The sequence below is a fragment of the Azolla caroliniana genome, unplaced genomic scaffold (genome assembly GCF_043228905.1).
Source record: "Azolla caroliniana isolate FFs.n. ecotype wild unplaced genomic scaffold, voAzoCaro1.0.p SCAF_1, whole genome shotgun sequence".
In the NCBI taxonomy this organism is placed as follows: Eukaryota; Viridiplantae; Streptophyta; class Polypodiopsida; order Salviniales; family Salviniaceae; genus Azolla; species Azolla caroliniana.
In genome coordinates this window covers 20,708,752-20,729,375 of record NW_028230436.1, presented here as the reverse complement: position 1 = coordinate 20,729,375, position 20,624 = coordinate 20,708,752, and positions in this window count along the sequence as shown.

The window sequence follows — 20,624 nt, the reverse complement described above, 5'->3', positions numbered from 1 at the left end:
TTTTGGTTATATGCAGCCATTATTTTGATGACTTCAGTAATGATGGTTATTAACAAGTGGAGAAGTTGAATTGTTGTAATATTTGGAGGACCGGGCCATTCTTCTTACCATATTATTTGTGACAAGCTCACAAAGTCTAGAGGTTACCAGAACTAGTTGTATGTCTTACCATTTTCATTCATAATCTACGAAGAAATTTGTTCTAATTCTTAATACAGCAACAGTTGGTTATAGGGAGAACTAAGTGTGTCCGGAGAATTTTTTTGTTAGGAGGCTTGTGGCATGCTATCATTGAGGATTTGGTTAACAAGTGGGAGGTCAAGAACCAATAAATCAACTTGCATTTGTTAATATTAAATTAACTACCTACGAAAAGAAGTATCTCACTCGTGCATTCACACCCTAAACTAAACGTATAAATTGTTAGATGCTGAAGAGTACTTTGGTTTAGTGTGAGAAGTATTTAGATAAACATGTATTTATTGGGAACATGTATGAGAAGCAAAAAAGCCACTATTGGAAATGTCCTCCCTTAGGTGGAGGTTAATTAGCTTATTAGGAGCTTGTGATTGAAAAATGTATCCATTGAATATTATGGATAGAGAAATGCACAAAATTCTATGTTATGGAATGCCATAAATTTTCATGATATTTTCTTTATAACTAGCATTTGCTAGAGCAATAGATCAATCTCACCAATTGGTGGATTACGTTTTGTATGATCTATAATATAAGAGCCTTCACTGTTATTTTATTTTCAATAGATCAGAGTTATATGAATGAGAATTGAATACATATATAATTTGAATTGCACAATGGTAGATGCCTATTTATATTGTGGCGTCCCTTTGGTGCAAGTGCATGTCTTCATATTGTGGTGCACATTGCACATGTGTTCCTTTGTGTCACTCTTTTAGCACACATGTAGCTAAGCCAACCCAAATGGGTACCTTTGTATTTACTATAAATTGAGCAAGAAGCAAGAAGCTAGGAAGGTTGATTTTGATTCTCTTTATGTGCATTTCACATATTGGTGAAGAAGCGGGGTAAATCATAGTCGCTAGCGCACTACCTCGTTCACGGTGTCCCAACTCCCTCTTGTCTCCTCTAAAGTCGATACCCCTATGCATCCTGAGTTCCCACAACCTCATGAGCAACCACCTCCCTTCTAAATGGAGCACCTCTTGCAAGTCCTCTCGAATGCCATGCTTCAAATCAGCCACATGAATCACGCTATACTCTCCTTCCTCTCCGCTAACTTCGAACGGTCTAAAGATCGACCAAATGCCAAGGTCTGCTGGAAGTCCTTCTCCGGCATGCCCTTTGAGGATGTATTAGCTTGGATAGACCACTTTGAAATGATCTTCAGTTACCACCAATGGTTCGACTACGCAAAGCCTTGAAAGTTCGCACCCTACTAAAAAATGTCGCTACCACCTGGTATGTACAACAAAGCAAGCGAAGTGACAGAGAACTGGGTGATCGTCCATGATCTCCTCGTGCAAAACTTCTCCCATCAAAATTCAGCCCAGATGGTGTTGCAACAACTCGAGATGTTGTAGCGGCAAGCACATGAACTAGTGAGCCAATTTGGCGTTCGCTTAAATCAAAACCAGCTTCCCTAGCTTCTTACTTCTTGCTCAATTTATAGTAGATATAAAGTACTCATTTGGGTTGGCTTAGTTACATGCCTGCTAAAAGGATGGCACAAAGGAACACATGTACACCACAACACGAAGACATGCACTTGCACCAAAGGGACACCACAATATATTAGTAAAATTATAAGGTTCTGCACCATATTAGACGAAGTCATTTATATACAAATTTTCTGCAAATATATGTATATTTATGTACACATATAGGTACTAATAAAAAACATATGTTCACCTCCAGTTATTGTGCACAACATTTGAGGATTGTTGGGGGTATCAATTCTCAGTCTTTGTAGTTATATGATGAAGAGCTTTAGTATAGAGCAACCAAAGGCAAACTTGGAGTTTTTAGATTACCAACTAGGGTGGACAGCCAGGTGAAGAGCTTTAGTATATGCGGAACCACGTTCGACCAATTTTGTCTACAACATGAAGTTTTTAAGAGACCCCGATAAGGGGCAATGGAAGATGTGTTTCAGAAGCTTCGAACTACAAACGTGGTCTCATGGAATGCAATGGTGATAGAGCTTATAGAACATGGATATTTCGATGTATCATTAACTGTTTTCACATGTTGGAGATTGATTGTATGGTCCCCGATTCTATCCCCTTTTTGTGTGGTATACTAGCTTGTTGTATAAAAGATGTTATTGGCAAAGGCTGAGAGTTGTTTTCATGGATTATAATTAATAGCCTTATCTTGCCAAATGACATCGCTTATATTTGGTCCTTTCTTTGATGATATAGACTTGTGGTGAGGGAAAATATTATGTACTATTTGTATACTGCCTGCATTTTTAATTTTAATACCAATGGAGCATATTTTTTATGGAAAAAAAAACTCTCTCTTAACCCCCTCAAGTGCTAGTTTTGGGTCAAACATAGCTTATCCTCGGCCGTGTAGTATCAAAAGATGGCATCTCTATAGATGAGGCAAAAGTTAAGCTTATACTCAACATGCCACACCCCACGAATGAAAAACAACTACAAGGATTCAAGGGATACGTAGAATACTACCAACTCTACATCAAGATATTCATCGAGAAAGCTTGACCCCTCTACATGTTATTAAAGAAATACACATGGAGTGCACCCAAGCATTCGACCAACTCAAAGAATGCCTAACAAAGACACTAATCGTTCGGTCGCCGAAATGGGATAAAGAGTTCTAAGTACACACACATGCCTCCACCTTCGCCGTAAGGGGTGGTGTTAGCCCAACCTAGGGAAGGTGCTCTTGATTTCCCTCTCACATTTGCCAACCATCAACTCAAGGTGGTGGACCAAAACTAGTCCACGACCTTGGCTTGTTGGCTTGCCACTTTTGCTTTGATGTCGACCATCAAGACGTACTATACCTCATAACAAAACCCATGCTATGGGATGAATTTCACGATGGATTGCCATTGTCCTGGAGTTTGATTTCAAGGTCATAGTATGGAAAGGCAAAGACCATGTCCTTGCCAACCATTTCTCATGAATACCAAGAAGTAAAGAGGCTCTAGATGTCGAAGATGAAACACCACATGGTGCCCTCTTCACTATTGATGTCATGCCCATTTGGGCACCAAACATCATTGGAGTACTCAAAGAAAGGACATTATATAAAACAACTAAGTCGTCCACATGCCAAGCACTTCTATGAAAGTGTGGACCTTTCACCACGATTATAGGCACTTCATATTGTTGAGGGACTGATGACATTCTCAGGCAATGTGTCATTGACAAAGACGTCATAGTTGCATTGTGGCGTCGACAGTGGCCATTTCAACCACAAAACTACAATTCGTGAAATCCTCCCTGTTGGTCTTTGCTGGCCCACCCTCTTCGTAGATCCATACGAATATGTAAAAATATGTGATGAATGTCAATGACATAAACACCCATTGGAGGTGGATTTCAAACACCTTCATCTTGTAGTGGCTTGACAACCCTTCAAGAAATGGGGCATTGATTTTATCGGCATGATCAATCCGGCTTCAAACCTTAACCGCTATATCACTACAGTGAGATTACGCCACAATGAGGGCCAAAGCAAAAACATGCCAAACCGTAGATGCACGCGCAACCACAACATTCTTATAGAAAAATATCATCATGTGGTTTAGTTTTCTTTTGGAGTTGATTAATAACTAAGGGTCTCACTTCCTAAATGAAGTAAGCACAGAAATCCTTAGCGAGTTCATGGTAGTAGATTGGAAAAGTTTCCTGTACGACCCATGTCGCATTGGACAAGTGGAAAGCAACCCTACACATGCCTTTCGAATTTGATCTACGACCAAGAGGTCATTTTCCCAGTAGAATTCCTTGTCTCTAGCCTATCCATTGTAGACCAAGAATGACGGGACTAAGACATCCTACCCTTGTGGTTAGAGAACCTCGAATGCCTAACCGAGACTTGATTATTAGCTTTTCAAGCACCTTTGACTGAAAAAGCAAATCAAAAAGCTTGGCACGATCACCAAATCAAAGAAAAACCTCTTGAAGAAGGGGATATGTGAAGAAGAGAGATAGAGAAAAGATAGAGACGAGAAGAGGAAGGAAAAAGAATGTTATATGTATTATACTATTAGGGGAACAACACAAACTTCGTAGACTCAAAATACAAACACAACTACAAAGAACTTCTCTTCTTTCCATGACTGTGAATGACAATTGCCTTTCCTTCTTTCCACCATCTTCTATTCTTCTTTTTCCCTTCCCCCTTTTGGCTAAGAATACCGTTCTATTTATAGGTTTTTGGTTGCATTGTTCTTGCTTTAAAAATAAATAAATACTTGATTCTATGTGAGATGTTTTTTTTATATCACTATTTCTTCTTTGTAATCCCAAATTTGTCATACAAGATATTTTTGGAAAGCTCTCATTGTCAGATTTTTATGCGTCATTTGTTTAAAAATTTGGAAATCAGATGAAGAAGTTATGAGCATTTTTATCTATCTAAATCTTCATATCCATGCCTTTCTTTTTTCTACTTTTTTTTTTACTTTTGAAAAACGCCCCTAGCCTTATCCCTTCACGTTCCGTCCTTCTTTGATTGTTATGATACTAGAACCTTTCATATCGTGCTTTATTCTTAGACATCTTAGCATCCAATATATTTGCAACAATATTTTCTTATGAACAAAAACTAACTTCACATTTAGCCCTTGCTTGTTGAGCGAACCATTTATGGTGAGCCTAAAATAAAAAGATGAGGGAAAAAGATCTTTCGCCTTACAGTAGGCCATTGACAAAAGAGTATAAATACAAGAAAAAATATATCAAATTAGTATGTGAGAAAAAACCCTTGATAAGCAGTGGGAAAAAATCTCACTCCTGCAGAAACAAAAATTTAAAACATGGCAATGATATTACAATCTTCCCTTTTGTCAAACAAAGGAAGATCATGAATTTGTTGGGGAACATGTTTGGGAATAAATCCACTTCTCGTTCCCAATCATCGATTTCTTGAGTATCCTTTCAGGAAAGTCTTTTTTCTTGTCTTTTTCTCATATTAATACTTCCTCTTTCTCCATGCATGTTGTATATAATGTTCCATTGCTTCCTCTCTTGAATATTGTAGAATATGGTTTTGTGTCAACTTATCCATCACAACACATTTTTCATCGTGTAGAGATGCTCTTAAAAGTCGGTTGTTTGTTACTTGAAGTTCAATCGGAAATAAAGCTTCTTGTCCATACACTAAAAAGAAAGGTGTAAAACCTGTGGATGACTTATATGATAAATGATATGCCCATAGAGCATCATCAAGGAACTTATCCAATGTTCTTATTCTATTTGTTACAAGTTTTTGACAATTTTTAACCAAAGTAGCATTTACATTTTTGACTGCTCCATTAACTTGAGGATAATATACCTATGTTTGATCTTCAAACTTTCCAATAACGAAGTCAAGATTTCACCATGAAAACTTGGACCATGATTAGATACAATTTCTAGTGATACATCAAATCTCGTACAAATATTACGGTAGATGAATTGAGCCACGACCTTTTAATTAAGGATATAGCCATCACTTCCACCCACTTGGTCATGTAGTTAGTAGCTACCAACATGAACTCTTTGCCACTTTGGGTTTTTGGAAGAGCACCCACAACATCAATTCCCCATTTTTCCAAGGGAGCAAAAACCACAATAGCATGCAAAGGGCCCCACTCGAAGATGTCTCCTTCTCGCCTTTTGGTCCAAGCATCACACGACTCAAACACCATTCATGAATATCTTTGCGGATAGTAGGCCATGTGAAAGCTATTAACAAAATTTTCTTAACATGATATCATGAGAAAAATGCCCTCCACAAGCCTCCTCATGCATCTTTTGTAAGATCTCCACAATTTCCTCCTTAAAGGCACACTTCGTAAACACCATCTTTGCCTATATGATATATGTCCTTATCCACCATCATATATTGAGACGTTCTCACCACCAATCATTTTCTTAGTATAGGATTTAAGCCTTTAGGCAAATCAACACCATTAAGAAACTCACATACCTCCATGATAAGAGATGTCACATCTTTACACTCTTCCAAAACACATATTGTCACAAGTTTCAAAATTTTTAATTGATTTTGAGCAAGTGCATTTGCCTCTTTATTGTCCAAACTACTTACATGTTTCACTTGAACTTTATGGAAACACTTAATTAAAGCAAGTGCCTCCTTGTAAAATGTATGTAAGCCATCACTTTGACATTTGCACATGCCTTGAATTTCTTTGATAACCAAAAGAGAATCACCTTTTAATATCTCTTGCTTTACAAATTCGAAGGCTATAACACAAAGTAGCATATTCTGCTTCAATATGTTGGGCTAAAAGTCCTACTCCCACCATTGTATGTCCTAGTGTGAACACTCCTTCGAGTTAGGGCTAAGTGAGTCCTCTCATGTATAAATAGGAGGCATTCCTCCATGTACAAAGATGATGATGATTAATGCAAGATATTCTCTTTGTTATATATATGTGTATCTCTATGCATATTGAACATAACTCGTAGCATCAACAAAACACACAATCCCACACTTACTCTATGCTTGCTCGCTCCATGCCAAGATCCAATACACACTTCACCACAATTGACTATAGTAGATCAACCAATTACATCCAATAGGCAACCAAGCACATACCGGTGTAAACAATTGGTATTAGAGCAAGTTGGGTGAGGAAGAAGATTGAAGGAAAAGATTAGTCTGACAAAAACCTCTAGAAGAACAATGGCCTCGACATCTGGCACAAGCTACGAGCTTAGAAAGTTTGATGAAAAAAACTTTGGCCTATACAAGGAGATGATGATGGATGTGCTGATCATAGGATGTCAGATCGAGGCGATCAAGCACAATAGTAAACTGTTGATGATGACATCCAAAGAATGCGGTCGCTCGACAATATCATGAGTTCAACCATCTGAATGCGTCTGGCTGAAAACATCTACTTCAACATGGCAAAAGAGTCACCTACATTTGACCTATGGGAGAAGCTTCAATTGATATATGAGAAGAAGTTGGGCTCCTCCAAACTCGTCTCTATTCATCAATTGTTCAATTGAAGATGAGGGAGACAAAGCCGACAACCTTGTTGACAATAGTATTGTCTAGTTGACTACTGTTGTGTAGTTTGCTGGTCAACAGTGTGAGGTTACGCAGAATATGTGTTTGATCTTGTTAAGGAACAACAAGCATAGAGTAAGCGTGAGAACATGTGTAGAATCAAGAATATAATATACACAGAGAGAAATATTTACATAGTTAGGGCAAGAAGAAAGAAGTTATCTTATTTTGCATCATCTCCTCCGTACCTCCTATTTATACATGAATGGGCTTTTTTCCCTAACTACAAGGTGAGTAGATGTAAAGATTACATGCGAAGGCTAAAAACAAAACACAACCGGACGACAACAGAGAAAACACAAAGAATATGAAAATACACAGTAAGCGAGAGAGAGACAGAGAGAGCAGAAGTTAGCAAACTTAATTTCAAAATAATCAACACTTTGTACATACAATGTGCTCAGTGAGTACTTTTATACAAGCCTCGACGACGGGCTGCCACAAGTACCATCAGTACTTTAATGCTCACAGAACAACATTTGACACTAACTCCTAATGATATTCCTATCTACTAAAATAGGAGCGTAGGCCTCTAACAGCCTGCCAGCTCCCCGCCGATCCGGCTCACCACTGATCTGGTTCATTGCTAATCCGGCTCTCGGCTTCTTCAACCGATTTGGGCCATGTTGAGCTTGCTTCTCAACACCACCCCTCAAGCTCAACTTGAGGTTCCTTCTGCTCTACCGGTTCTTCGTCTTGACTTCTTCTGCCAGCTTGCCTCTTGGATCGCGCTCCTCAACCCGTTCGGTCCCACGTTCCTCCACATGTTTGGTCCGCTTGTCTACTCCTTAGGCCTTCTTCTTGCGTCTGTGATTTGGTGCTCTCTGACCCATTGATAGTCCCTTGTTGGCGTTGTTTTCAATTGAATTCTAGTCTGCTTGGCACTCATATAATTCGGCTCATCCGAATCATTCCTCTTGACCAAATCGGTTGTCTCGAATTTGTCTTCTTCTTCGGCTCTCCTCTTGCCTTTGGCTGGCTCTTGTTCTAGCTCGTCATCATAACTATTGTTCTTCTCATCTAATGTTCCGGCCACTCTTCCCCTCAAGTGCGACACATCGAGGTGTTGAAGTCGAAGCATCCCTGAGAAGTGATGCAACTTGTCCAGTTTGAGGGCCTTGGTGAAAATATCGGCAACCTACTGATTGGTCCGAATATACCATAATTTGACCTCACTACTTAGGAGCCGCTTGCGTGCAAAGTGATAATGCAGTTCTATGTGCTTCATGCGAGCATGGATGTAGCCGGTCGGATACCCGGAGTAGAGTTAGAATTGGAGTCGAGTTGGTCAAGTGTGAAAAGGCAAATCGAATATGTATTTTTACAGAGTAATTAGAAATAGAAGAGTTAGTTAGTTGTAGGATCTTGCCAAATAGCCAAGTGTATGTTCTTGGAAAAGACTCTCAGATTACCTATAAAATAGGATCAAGAGCATTGTATTCATATCGTTCTATTTTGATTAATCTAAGTTTAGTAGTTAGTGTATATGTGTGTGGACTACTCTATGTTTCACTGTCTAACTATTCTGTGTCGAACATCTAAATACCATATCTGCTACTTAATTATAACGAATAGTTAATCATCAGTACTTGTTAATCATAGTAGTATTTTCTATGTATCAATATCTGAGTATAGGTCTAGAGACGACCAATCTATTTCACTACCATAATCTTCTGGATAGAACATTTGAGTCAACGTTCGACCTATTGTGGCTATCAGTTACAACAATCGGTTGTCGACAGATCAACACAATAATTTGGCACGCCCGGTTACATCCGCTATAGGTAGAGAACAACAGGAATGTATGTTGTCTAGTCCATTGAGTCCAAATCATATTGTGGGTAGCCAAAGACCACGCATGCGATCGGAGACCCGACTTGTAGAAGGTGGTATTGCTGAAAGTTCGGAGGTTATCAATTAGAATCAACAAGCAGTTGAGGGGGAGTTGGGCGCACTTCCTGATTTAAGTAGCAGTAGTTCGAACAAGGAGCAATCCGATCAAGGGTATGGATTCGGACTTTGGGAGGAGAATACAATGCCGTACCCCTACTCTAAGTATAATGATGGAGCTGATGCGGAAGTGCATGTGCACGATTTTTTCACATGGCAGGTGAACCATGTAGCACACTGATTGTCGATAGTGGAGGAAGATAAATCTAAGATTGCCGACTTTGTATTATCGCTCGATGGACCGTCGGTGAATTGGTATTCCCAAAATGGGGCAGGGCGTTTGAATCTTTCGAGCAATTAACTACCAAGGTCATCAAGTTATTTCATCGACAAATTCCATAGAAAGGCTTAATTAGTCAATTTTATGTTTCTTATCAAGAAGCCCATGAAATAGTGCTAGAATTTGTTATTAGATTTCAAAATCTTCGCCTCCAAGTAGCACGACCTATTCCAGAAGATGAACTGAAGGACACCCTCTTGGCGGCACTCCGAGAACCATTGCGAACCACTTAGCTTTGTTCGATTTCAAGAATCAATCACTAGAGCAAGTGATTGACAAAGCACTAGCAACGGATAATGTCAAATACGGGTGTCTAATGGCCGTATTCACACAATCTCTTGGACAATCTAGGTTTTAGGACATTTATGTAAATATGTCAAAGGGTAGTTACCCTAGCCCAGTTGGTATATAAAGGCCTTCGTAACCTAGCTCATAAGGTTGTTGTTGCCATTGTTAGAGAGCATCGCCTCCATTGTATTGTAACGATTCTGGATAATACTATTACATTGTGTGTCTCTTTGTCTCTTTGTCTCAGATTCTTTGTTGTATCTTGCTTACACATGCTAACTCAACGACCTTCATCTTATTGTGTTGTTGATGTTCCGCACTAACGGCCTCTGTTCCCAACATTTGGTATCAGAGGAGAGGTTCTTCAACTCGTTGCCAACCGTCATCAGTCTTCAACAACATTGTAACTTCGTCTCCCTTGAAGAACATGAGTTCAAGATCTAATCTTGCAAAGAGAAAGAAAACAGAAGATTTGCACTCTACCGAGCTAGATCACTCTCAAGGTAAGCGAGTTGGCAGCACCTTGCTTCTATGATTGCAACCGCTCAAAGTGGAATCTCTATCAAATCGGCCTTGGTCGTGCTTTACAAGGTTAGACACTATCTACTCATTTGTTGTAACCACTCAAAGCAGATCCAACCCTAGGGAACAACCCCATTCCATGCTTCATTCGGTTGAACGACATTCAGGAGGACTAGTCGGCTCAGTCCCTTTGATTGTTGTAGTCACCCCAAGCAGGATTGGCCTGGACAATTGGCACAAAATTTGTGATCGACATCTCGAAATCGGCATCAGAATCAAATCGACAGATTCGATTTTCCCAACTTGGAAGCTGATTCAACTTGTGTACGAATCCGGCTAAAACGATATCAGGTGAGCCAATCGACTGCATCCCACCACCGTTTGTAGTCAACTTCGAACAAAGTCTAACAAGCCAACATAGATGGCATCGACATCCGTCTCATTAGAGATGAGTCTAAGGAAGTTCGACGGATCAAACTTCAACTTCTAGAAGGAGAAGATGCAAGATTATCAGATAGTCAAAGATCAGATAGATCCAATCGAGAATGAAAACCCTACAGAAGGAATCAAGAAGAATGAGTGGATGAAACTGGATAGAATTGTTCAAGCCACCATTCGGATGCACCTGTCGGAGTTAGTGTACTTCACAGTGCAATCGTGTTCGATAGCCTTTCAACTATGGAAGACATTGTTAAACACTTATGAGAAGAAGGTCGCCGCCACAAACATATATTTGATTTGACGCCTTTACAACCTGCGGATGAAAGAATCTGACTCGGTCCAAGCACACCTAAATGAGTACGAAAGTTTAAGCTCCCAGATTCGGCTCAGGGGACGAAAGTCGAAGATGAACTGAGAGCAATGTTGCTCATGAGTAGCCTCCTCCCTTCATGGGAAACTTTCATCACAACCATGTGCAATGCTTCTACTATCGTTGTGAAGTACTCCGAAGTCACGAGCATAATACTGACTGAGGTAGCTCGGAGGAAATCGTTTGCAAAAGACTTGACAGATGAAGCTTATGTATTACAAGGTTCGGCTGACCAACCGAAAAATCGAGGAAGAAGTTCTTCCTGATAGCCGAACAACCAACGAAGTCGGAGCAAGTCCCGGGACAACCGAATCTGCAACTACTGCAAGAAACCTGGGCACATCAAAGCCAATTTCCGTGCACTCAAAGCCAAGAATGATAAGGCTCAACGAGCTGATCAGAAGAGTGGCCGGCATGAGGAGGTCAATTATGTCGGCTCTTCAACTGAATTAATGTCAACCGACCCGGACATACTATCCATTGAAAATCCAGTTGAATTAGAAGTTTTGCTTACGACTGAGGAATCGAGCACATGGCTCTTGGATTCGGGTGCCTCCTACCATGTGACCCCTCACAAATCCCAGTTTCGGCAATATTCGGCCCGACATTTTGAGTTAGTATGAGTCAGAAACTCGCAACACTGTGCTATCATTGGAATCGACACTATAGAACTCAATCTCCTAGGTGGTTCTACATTATTACTAAACAATGTTTGACATGTACCTGAGCTCTCAAGACCTTTGATCTCAGTTGGACAATTGGATGAAGACGACATTTGTGCCGGCTTCTCATCAGGAGGGTGGACATTCCATAGGGGAACCGCATGCTTGCTTGAGGACCGAAAGTACATTCTCTGTACCCGCTATATGTCACACTCAGAGAGGGTGACTTATTCCTAGTTGATATTCCCTCCTGTGTCATCATTATGGTATAGATGACTCAGACACCTTAGCAAGGCCGACATCACACATTTATCTAGAGTGGGATACATCCCCACAATCTCATTCTCTGATCATCAATTCTACGAGCATTGCTATTATGGCAAATAGATAACCACCTCACACCTGATGAGCTCATTGAGAGAATCAAGTCCACTCGATTTAGTCCACCCGGACGTCTGTGGCCGTATGCCACATTAGTCTCTCGGCGGTGCTTTGTACTCCGTCTATTTTATCGATGACTTGACTCGAAAGGTGTGGGCTTTTTCAGAAGCAAAGATCGGGTGTACTCGGTCTTTTCCGAATTGCTCGCTATGGTAGAGAACTGTTTGGAACAGTACTAAGACAGAGAGGGAATTAGTACTAAAATATGCAAATTAGTACTAAGAGAGAGAAAAGGGTGTAGAACTCACGAGAGAAGGAGAGAGAAAGAGAAGATAGATAGATAGATAGATAGATTATATCATCGTCTTCGGAGGTCAAATATGACCTATGAGACCAAAAATATTACATTTCACATGATACGTGTGAAGGTCAGTTGCAACTCTTGATGTTCAAGAACTTCACCAATGAATGTTGCAATCGAGAGTGCACATCGTGGTTGTGAGAGAAATTTGTGCAAGGATTGGGCTCGATCAAAGACATGTGGAAAGTATGGTCGAATATGATCAAAAGCAGAGCATTGTATCAAAGTGTGATACTCAGACTCTCGAACTTGTTTAGGGAAAAGTGTGCATAGTTGGCCACTCTCATCAGTTGTGCCCCAACGCCCCGTCTCACATCTCAATGCGTGCAAGCTAAGTCGCATGGAAGCAATGGAATGGTCACGAGAGAAGAAGAGAGAGAGAGAGAGAGAGAGAGAGAGAGAGAGAGAGAGAGAGAGAGAGAGAGAGAGAGAGAGAGAGAGAGAATGATGAAAACAAAAGATATATTATATTATATGAAGAGTAAGTACAAGAATAGTTATGAGGCTTAAGACTGGCATTAAACCAATTTGGTTCGAAATAATGCCTTGTGCCTCATTTTATAGTGTTTTCAAGAGTACTCTTAAAGTTTCTAGAATGTTCTAGAGAAATTTGGAAATATACATCAATTTTCTATAGTGAAATAATAAATGAAAATAATATCCTTCGTATTACAATGTATAGTCTAATGGAAAGGGCATGACCCATGTAACATAAGGTCATGGGTTTGAATCTTGCCATATCATGACACTATTCCCCCTTTAAAAAGATGAGTGTTATGAGTCGTTTTGTGGAAGTCTTCAAGAAGAGCATGAGCATTAGTCACATTCTCTATTGGTTCCTAACTATGCTCGCTAGGGCTATATCCTAGCCAATCGACCAAATAGTAGAGCTTGTTGTGAACAATCTTGGAATCGAGGATGACGACAACCTCGTACTCAGGTCCATCTTCAAGTTCGATCGGAGATGGAGGTGGTTTGATACGACTTGGGATAGTGCTGTCCTAATAGGGTTCTAGAAGAGAACTATGAAATACTGAATTTATCCGTAGTTGTGGAGGTAGATTGAGACGAAAAGTGACATCATTAATTTTTCTGATAATACGGTGTTGAGCGAGCAAGCTCAACCGGATCCGGATCGGATGAATAAGCTAGAGCCGGATCGGTATCCGGAACGGAGAACTGAATCGGTGTCCAGATGATATCTGGAACTAGGAGCCGGATTTGAGAGCTAGATCGGATTGAAAACGGTAGGCCTCTACGGATCCAGCCTAGTACGTAGGCATATTTTTGGGAGTCAGTGTCAGTCGCTCGTATGACCATTGAAGTATCTGTCAGTCCTTTATGGACTTGTATAAAAGTGCTCTCTGAGCACATTCTATGTACAAAGGATTATTATTTTTGAATTGAGTTTATGTTCTGCTCTCTCTATCTCTCCCGTGTATTCTTTGTGTAAGGTCTCCATTAAACCTTCTTCTCTATGTTCTGTTGGTATCCGGCTGAGCCGGTTTGTCATACACTTCCGCATATTAACATTAACATGGTATCAGAGTGCAAGGGTTGAGACTCCTCTGCAGCCGACATACGCTTTTGAAGACAAACCATAACACCCGATGAATAACAGAAGAGAACCAAGATGGACAGAGGTATGGCAACTTCGCTTCCCACAGAAAAGATCAACCAGAGCAACTATGGATCTTGGTCATATAAAATGCACCAATACCTACTGGGCATGGTTACTGGAGTTATGTGGAAGGAACGAACAATGTAGCGCCGGAGCTGGCACACAAGGACTTCCCGGCTTGGGAACAAGGAGTGATCATAGTGTTATATTGCCTCGCATCCTGTGTGCACGATCAGATGCTCGGCTACATCAAGGATGCAAAAACGCCGAAGGAGGCATGGGAAAATCTTCGGAAGATTTTCGCCGCAAGTACCATAGCCCGTAAGTTGCAGCTCTGGCAAGAGCCGAACAACATCTGGCAGAGAGATATGTCGGTTACGGAGTACACCACCAAAATAAAGGAGATTTGTGACACTCTCGGGTTCATCAATGTGACGGTGGACGAAGATGTAATGGTACAAATTTGCCTTGGTGGTCTAGCACAACGGTACGAGCAAATCTGGACGGCGATCCACACTCGGGAGAAGCCACCATCCTTCTTCGACCTGCAATTGATGGTGATGGTTGAAGAAAACCACACGAGTGGGTTGAGGACCGCTCAACCGGACAATCAGATGTTGTACACGGAGGCGGACCGGCCCCGTGGGCGTGGAGGACGAGGTGGGTCGGCACGCAATGGAGGCATCCGGCAAGAGTAGAATCGAAGGCATCGAGATAGTCTCCACAACAGTCCCAGACCCTCCACCAGTAGGGGGAGTCAAAACGGAGCCGGAAACCGGCAAGGGAAGGCCGACATGGAATGCTGGTATTGTGGCAAGAAAGGCCACAGAGAAAACGAGTACTCGAAGAAGCGCGCCGATTCGGACAAATCCGGATCGGGCAAGGAAGGATAGGGAAACTGGCAAAGCTTGCACTACGCAGAAGGATGGGAAGGATCCGGAACCGGGAAGACCGGTAAAGGGCCAACCTTTGTGATGAAGAACAACGTGAACTCGATGAAGAAGACCACTTCCGGATCAAAGGAAGTGTGGTGTGTTGATTCCGGAGCATCTAATCACATGAGGAGCCATGAAGTGTGGTTCTCGTTTTTAGAGAAACCGGAATAACCGGGAATTGTCGAAACCGGAGACGACACCCCTCACCCAATTGTGCATGTCGAAGAAGTCCCTTTAAGCCATGTAAGACAAAAGGGAAAGCTGATGAACGTACTTCACATTCTGACAATCACAAAGAACTTGGTGTCAATCGGACAAACCGTCGACCAGGGAATGCAGGTGCGGTTTACGCACCTCAGGTGATTCATTGAGGAAGAGGGCCGAATAATCACACAAGGGAGGAGGGATGGGAGGATGTTCATCCTCAACACCAATGACGTAGGCACCGCCTTGTTTGCCAAGGGATAGAAGAATGAATCAGACATCGATCTCTGGCACAAGTGGATCGGCCATGTCAACTACGGGAGGCTTCATGACCTGCAATCGAAACAGGTTGTTCTCGGATTGCCAAAATTCAGTGGCCGGAAGGCCCAAATATGTGAAGCTTGCCAACTCAGGAAGCTACACCGGTTTCCATTCCCCACCAAACAAAACTGGAGCCGTAACAAGCTCGACTTAATCCATTCGGATTTTTGGGGATCGGCACATAATGTTAGTCTTGGTGGGAGTCGGTATTTCGTCTCCTTCATCGACGACTACAACCGGCACAGATGGATCCACCTCATTGAAAGGAAAAGTGAAGTCTTCGACTATTTCCGGAATCTACAAAGCCTAGTTGAGAGGGAAACAGAAAGAAAGATCAAGTGCCTACAGTCGAATGGCGGAAAAGAATACTTTTCCTGCCAATTCAACAGTTATCTGTAGCAAAAAGGAATTCGGAGAGAATTCAACGGTGTGGTCGAGAGAAAGAACCGGTTGATTATCGACACGGCAGGGGCAATGCTGGAGGAGAAAAGCATGCCCAGGTTCTACTGGAATGAGGCAGTCCGGACGAGCGTCTAAATCCAAAACCGGATTGGAGATAAGATGTCAGTAGATGAGCTGTATTCCGGGCGGAAGCCGAATTTGAGACACCTTCAGATATTCGGTAGCATAGCATATGTGCATGTACTGGATGAGAAGCAGAGGAAGTTGGATCCGAAGTTGGAGAAGTGCATACTCGTCGGCTACTCACATGAAAAGAAGGGGTATAAGTTTTATAACCCCCAGACTAAACATGTTCGAGTAAGTCGAGATGTCGAGTTTGATGAGTCGGCATCATGGTACTCTCTACCGACTCCAACTCCCGACGAAGACCCGATTCCGGAGGATGAGGCTAGTGAACCCGGAGAGGTTCAGGTAGAAGATGAGGAATTCTATACTCTAGAAGAGAGTCCGATCTTGTTTTGGCTTAGCGGGCCAAACGATGGACTCAGATGAAGAACTAACGAGTCGTGGAGACTCTGCCGTGCTCTCCTCGCGCAAGAAACCGAGGAGATGGTTCACGTGCAAAGAGAAGGGGGGGAATAAGAAGATGTCGGGATACAACACTGGCAGTGAAGGGGTAGATCGGAGCGAATCTGACTTCGGAAAGGATGAAGGCGGAACTTTAGAAACGAAGTCTGAACCAGCCAAGAAGGGCCTCAAACCGGATGTACAAAAATTGCGACGGTCAACCTGCCAAAAGATCCCTGTAAAACGGTACCGGTACAATGAGTACATGGCGCATCACTATGTGTACATCACCAAGGTGGCGGAAGTGCATGATCTTGAGCACTACACAAAAGCAGCGAAAGATGCAAATTGGCGTGCTGCTATGGAGGAAGAAATGCGGGCACTCGATGCCAACAACACATGGGACCTAGTTGAATCTCCCTGTCATTGTAAACCGATCGGTTGTAAGTGGGTATATAAGGTAAAGTACAATGCGGACGGTTTGGTCAACCGGTACAAGGCCCGGTTAGTGGCGAAGGAATACGCACAGACCCACGGAATCGATTACGACGTGACCTTCATTTTGGTAGCGAAGATGACGATGGTTCGTGTGGTACTAGCTGTTGCTGTGGCAAGGGTATGACATCTTCACCAAATGGACGTGAAGAATGCGTTTCTTCAAGGTGACCTTGAAGAACTGGTCTATATGATCCAACCCTTCGACTTTCAATTGGAGCTGAACAGGTCAACGGTGTGTCGACTCAAAAAGTCACTTTAAGGTCTGAAGCAAGCCCCCCGAGCTTAAAATGCAAAAATGACGCACCAGTTGTGTAAGATGGGGTTTGTGGCCTCAAAGTCCGACTCTTCACTGTTCATCTGGAAAGGTCCAGACCCGGACTCGATGAAATCGGATGAGTGAAGTCCCAGTTGTCGGACACATTTGAAATGAAGGACTTGGGGGAGCTTCATTATTTTCTTGGGATCGAGGTGATCCGAACCCCGGACGACATATTGCTCTTACAACACCATTATGTGTTGAATATGCTATACAAGTTTGGCATGACGGAATGCCGACCGATCTCCACACCCTTGAACTGGAACCTAAAGCTACGTCTCGACTCCGAACCGGCCTGCAATGAGAAACGGTTTCGACAAATTTTCGGAAGCCTTATCTACTTGACAATCACCCAACCCAACATTAGTTATCCGGTCGGAGTGATCAATCAGTTTATGCAGAAGACGATAGTGGAGCACCTTCAGTGCGCGCATTGACTATTGCGATATGTGAGTGGCATGAAGGACCGGGGACTGTTATACCGACATAGTATAATTGGGAAGCTAGTCGGATATACGGATGCCGACTGGGCCGGTGATGCATCAGATCGTTGATCCAACTCCGGTTATATGTTCTCTCTTGGTAGCACGGCTGTTGTGCGGAGCAACAAAAAGTAGCCAACAGTGGCTCTGTCGAGTACTGAGGCTGAATACCGGGGCGCAAGCATTGCCACTTGTGAAGCCATCTGACTTCGGCGACTGCTGCGAGACTTGCGGATCGAGGTGCCGAACCCAACCCCAATCTACTGCGACAACATAAGAAACATACAACTCGCCAAGAACCCTGTATTCCATGCTCAGACAAAGCACATAGAGGTGCATTATCACTTTGTCCGTGAGCGGGTCCTGAGCGGTGAAGTTGAACTTTAGTATGTTCACACGGATCGGTAGGTTGCCGACATCTTCACCAAGACGCTCGAATCGAACAAGTTGCAACAGTTTTTGGAGATGCTCAACATTTAGCATCTCAACGTGCCACACTTGAGGGGGAGAACGGGAACCGAAATGGGTAATGGCACCGGACAAGGAGCCGCAGAGAAAGAGGAACGAACCAAGACAGGGGGAGATAAGAAGAAAAAGGAAGCCGAGTCGACACATCCGAACAAGTCAGAGCAAGTGGTAGCATCGTCAGACTCAAGAAGGACAAAGCCGAAACTAATCGGAGGCAACAGATTCAGGAAAAAGCTGGAACGAATCGGAGGAAGCCGATTCGGTTCAACAATGTGATTCGGAGTAGCCGGATCAACTAAAGGCCAAACGGACAAGAAGGTTGTGGAAGTCGACACCGATATGGAGGAATCGATGGGTGGACAAGCACCAGAATTATAGCAACGAAGGAGCTGAAATGGGCTTGCTGAGCAGACAAGCCGACCAACGAGGTCGAGGAGTGCAAAACCGGACGGGTCACAGGAAGCGGAATAGAACCGGACGAGGAGAGAGGTGGGAGGACGCCAGAAGGAGTCGGACGGAAGAACCGGCTACCACAGAAATTGAAACCACGATTCGACTTCAAGTTGAGCTTGAGGGGGAGTGTTGAGCAAGCAAGCTCAACCGGATCCGGATCGACTGAATAAGCCAGAGCCGGGTCAGTATCTAGAATGGAGAACCGGATGATATCCGGAACCAGGAGCTGAATCGGATTGAAACCAGTAGGCCGTTAGAGGCCTATGGATCCCGCTCAGTACGTAGGCATATTTTTGGGAGTCAGTGTCAGTCGCTCGTATGAGCATTGAAGTACCTGTCAGTCCTTTATGGACTTGTAGAAAATTTCTCTTTGAGCACATTCTATGTACAAAGGATTATTATTTTTGAATTGAGTTTATGTTCTGTTCTCTCTGTCTCTCCCATGTATTCTCTGTGTAAGGTCTCCATTAAACCTTCTACTCTATGTTATGTTGGTATCCACCTGAGCCGGTTTGTCATACGCTTCCGCATATTAACTTTAACATACGGAAAGGAACCAATCGCCGATAATCCAATTTATCGCATGGGCGAGTTGTCTTGATGTGTCATCGTAATAGCCATACCCATTCTCCAATATTAAAACTGGATGGAAGCTGATGACGATCCACATAATCCTTGTGTGTTTGTTGAGCTTGTTGTAAATGAGTAGATAAATCCGCCTGTATCTTGCGTACCTCTCTGCACAAGGATTTGTGGGTAACTCCGGAGTTTCAAATACACACCACTAGGGATGATAGCCCGTGTAAGCATAAGATGGTGTAACCTTAGTCGATGAGTGGACAGAGTTATTATATGTAAATTCGGCGAAGTGGAGAATATCCGCCTAGTCATCTTGGTGATAGCTTAGAAAACGCAGAAGATACTGTTCCAGCGTTTGATTTGTTCATTCTGCTTGTCCGTCTATTTGCGGGTGGTAGCCGGAGGAGAGGTTACAAGTGAACTTGAGCATTTTGAAGAGGTGCTTCCAGAATTTCGAGACGAACTAGGGTCCATTGTCAATGATGATACTATCGGGGAGGCCATGATTCCGACATACCTCACGCATGACAGTTTCAACGGTTTATTCACTAGTGATTTCCTTAGCACATGGTAGGAAATGGGCCATCTTCGTATATCGATCTACTATTGTTAAGATTGCATCGAATCCCTTAGAAACTTGAAGATCTGTGATGAAATCTAGAGCAATGGATTGCCACGACTTGCTTGGAATTGGTAATGGTTCCAATAAACCATATGGATGATGTCTTGGCATCTTTGCTCTGCAACATGTATCACATGTTCGAACATAATCTTCAACAAATCGTCGCATATGGGGTCACTAGAATGATTGTTGTACTAAATCTAATGTTTTAGTACTAACAAAATGCCCAGTTATATGTGTCATGACAATTTTGGACTACTCGAAGGCGACAAGAACCATTAGGAACATAGAAGAGCTTCTTAAAGAATAGTAATCCATCATGACATTCGAATTGTCGATAATCCGTACCTGGTTGTTGTGACTGTGAACAAGATGCCCGAGAGGGATCAATGGCTTGAGCGAAAGCATTTGTCTTCAAGTCCTCACTTAACGATAATGTGGGAATCCAATGGCATATCGAAAACCCATGTTGCTTGCAGTCGTGCTTGTCCCAGGATTACTTGCTTTTGGTTATCGAATGCTAGCTCACCGGAACGCGATGCTAGATACGAGCGTCGCGATAATGCATTTGCCTTCCCTTGTTGCTTCCTAGGAGGATATGTAATTTTGAAGTTGAAACGTGTGAGGAATTGGGCCCA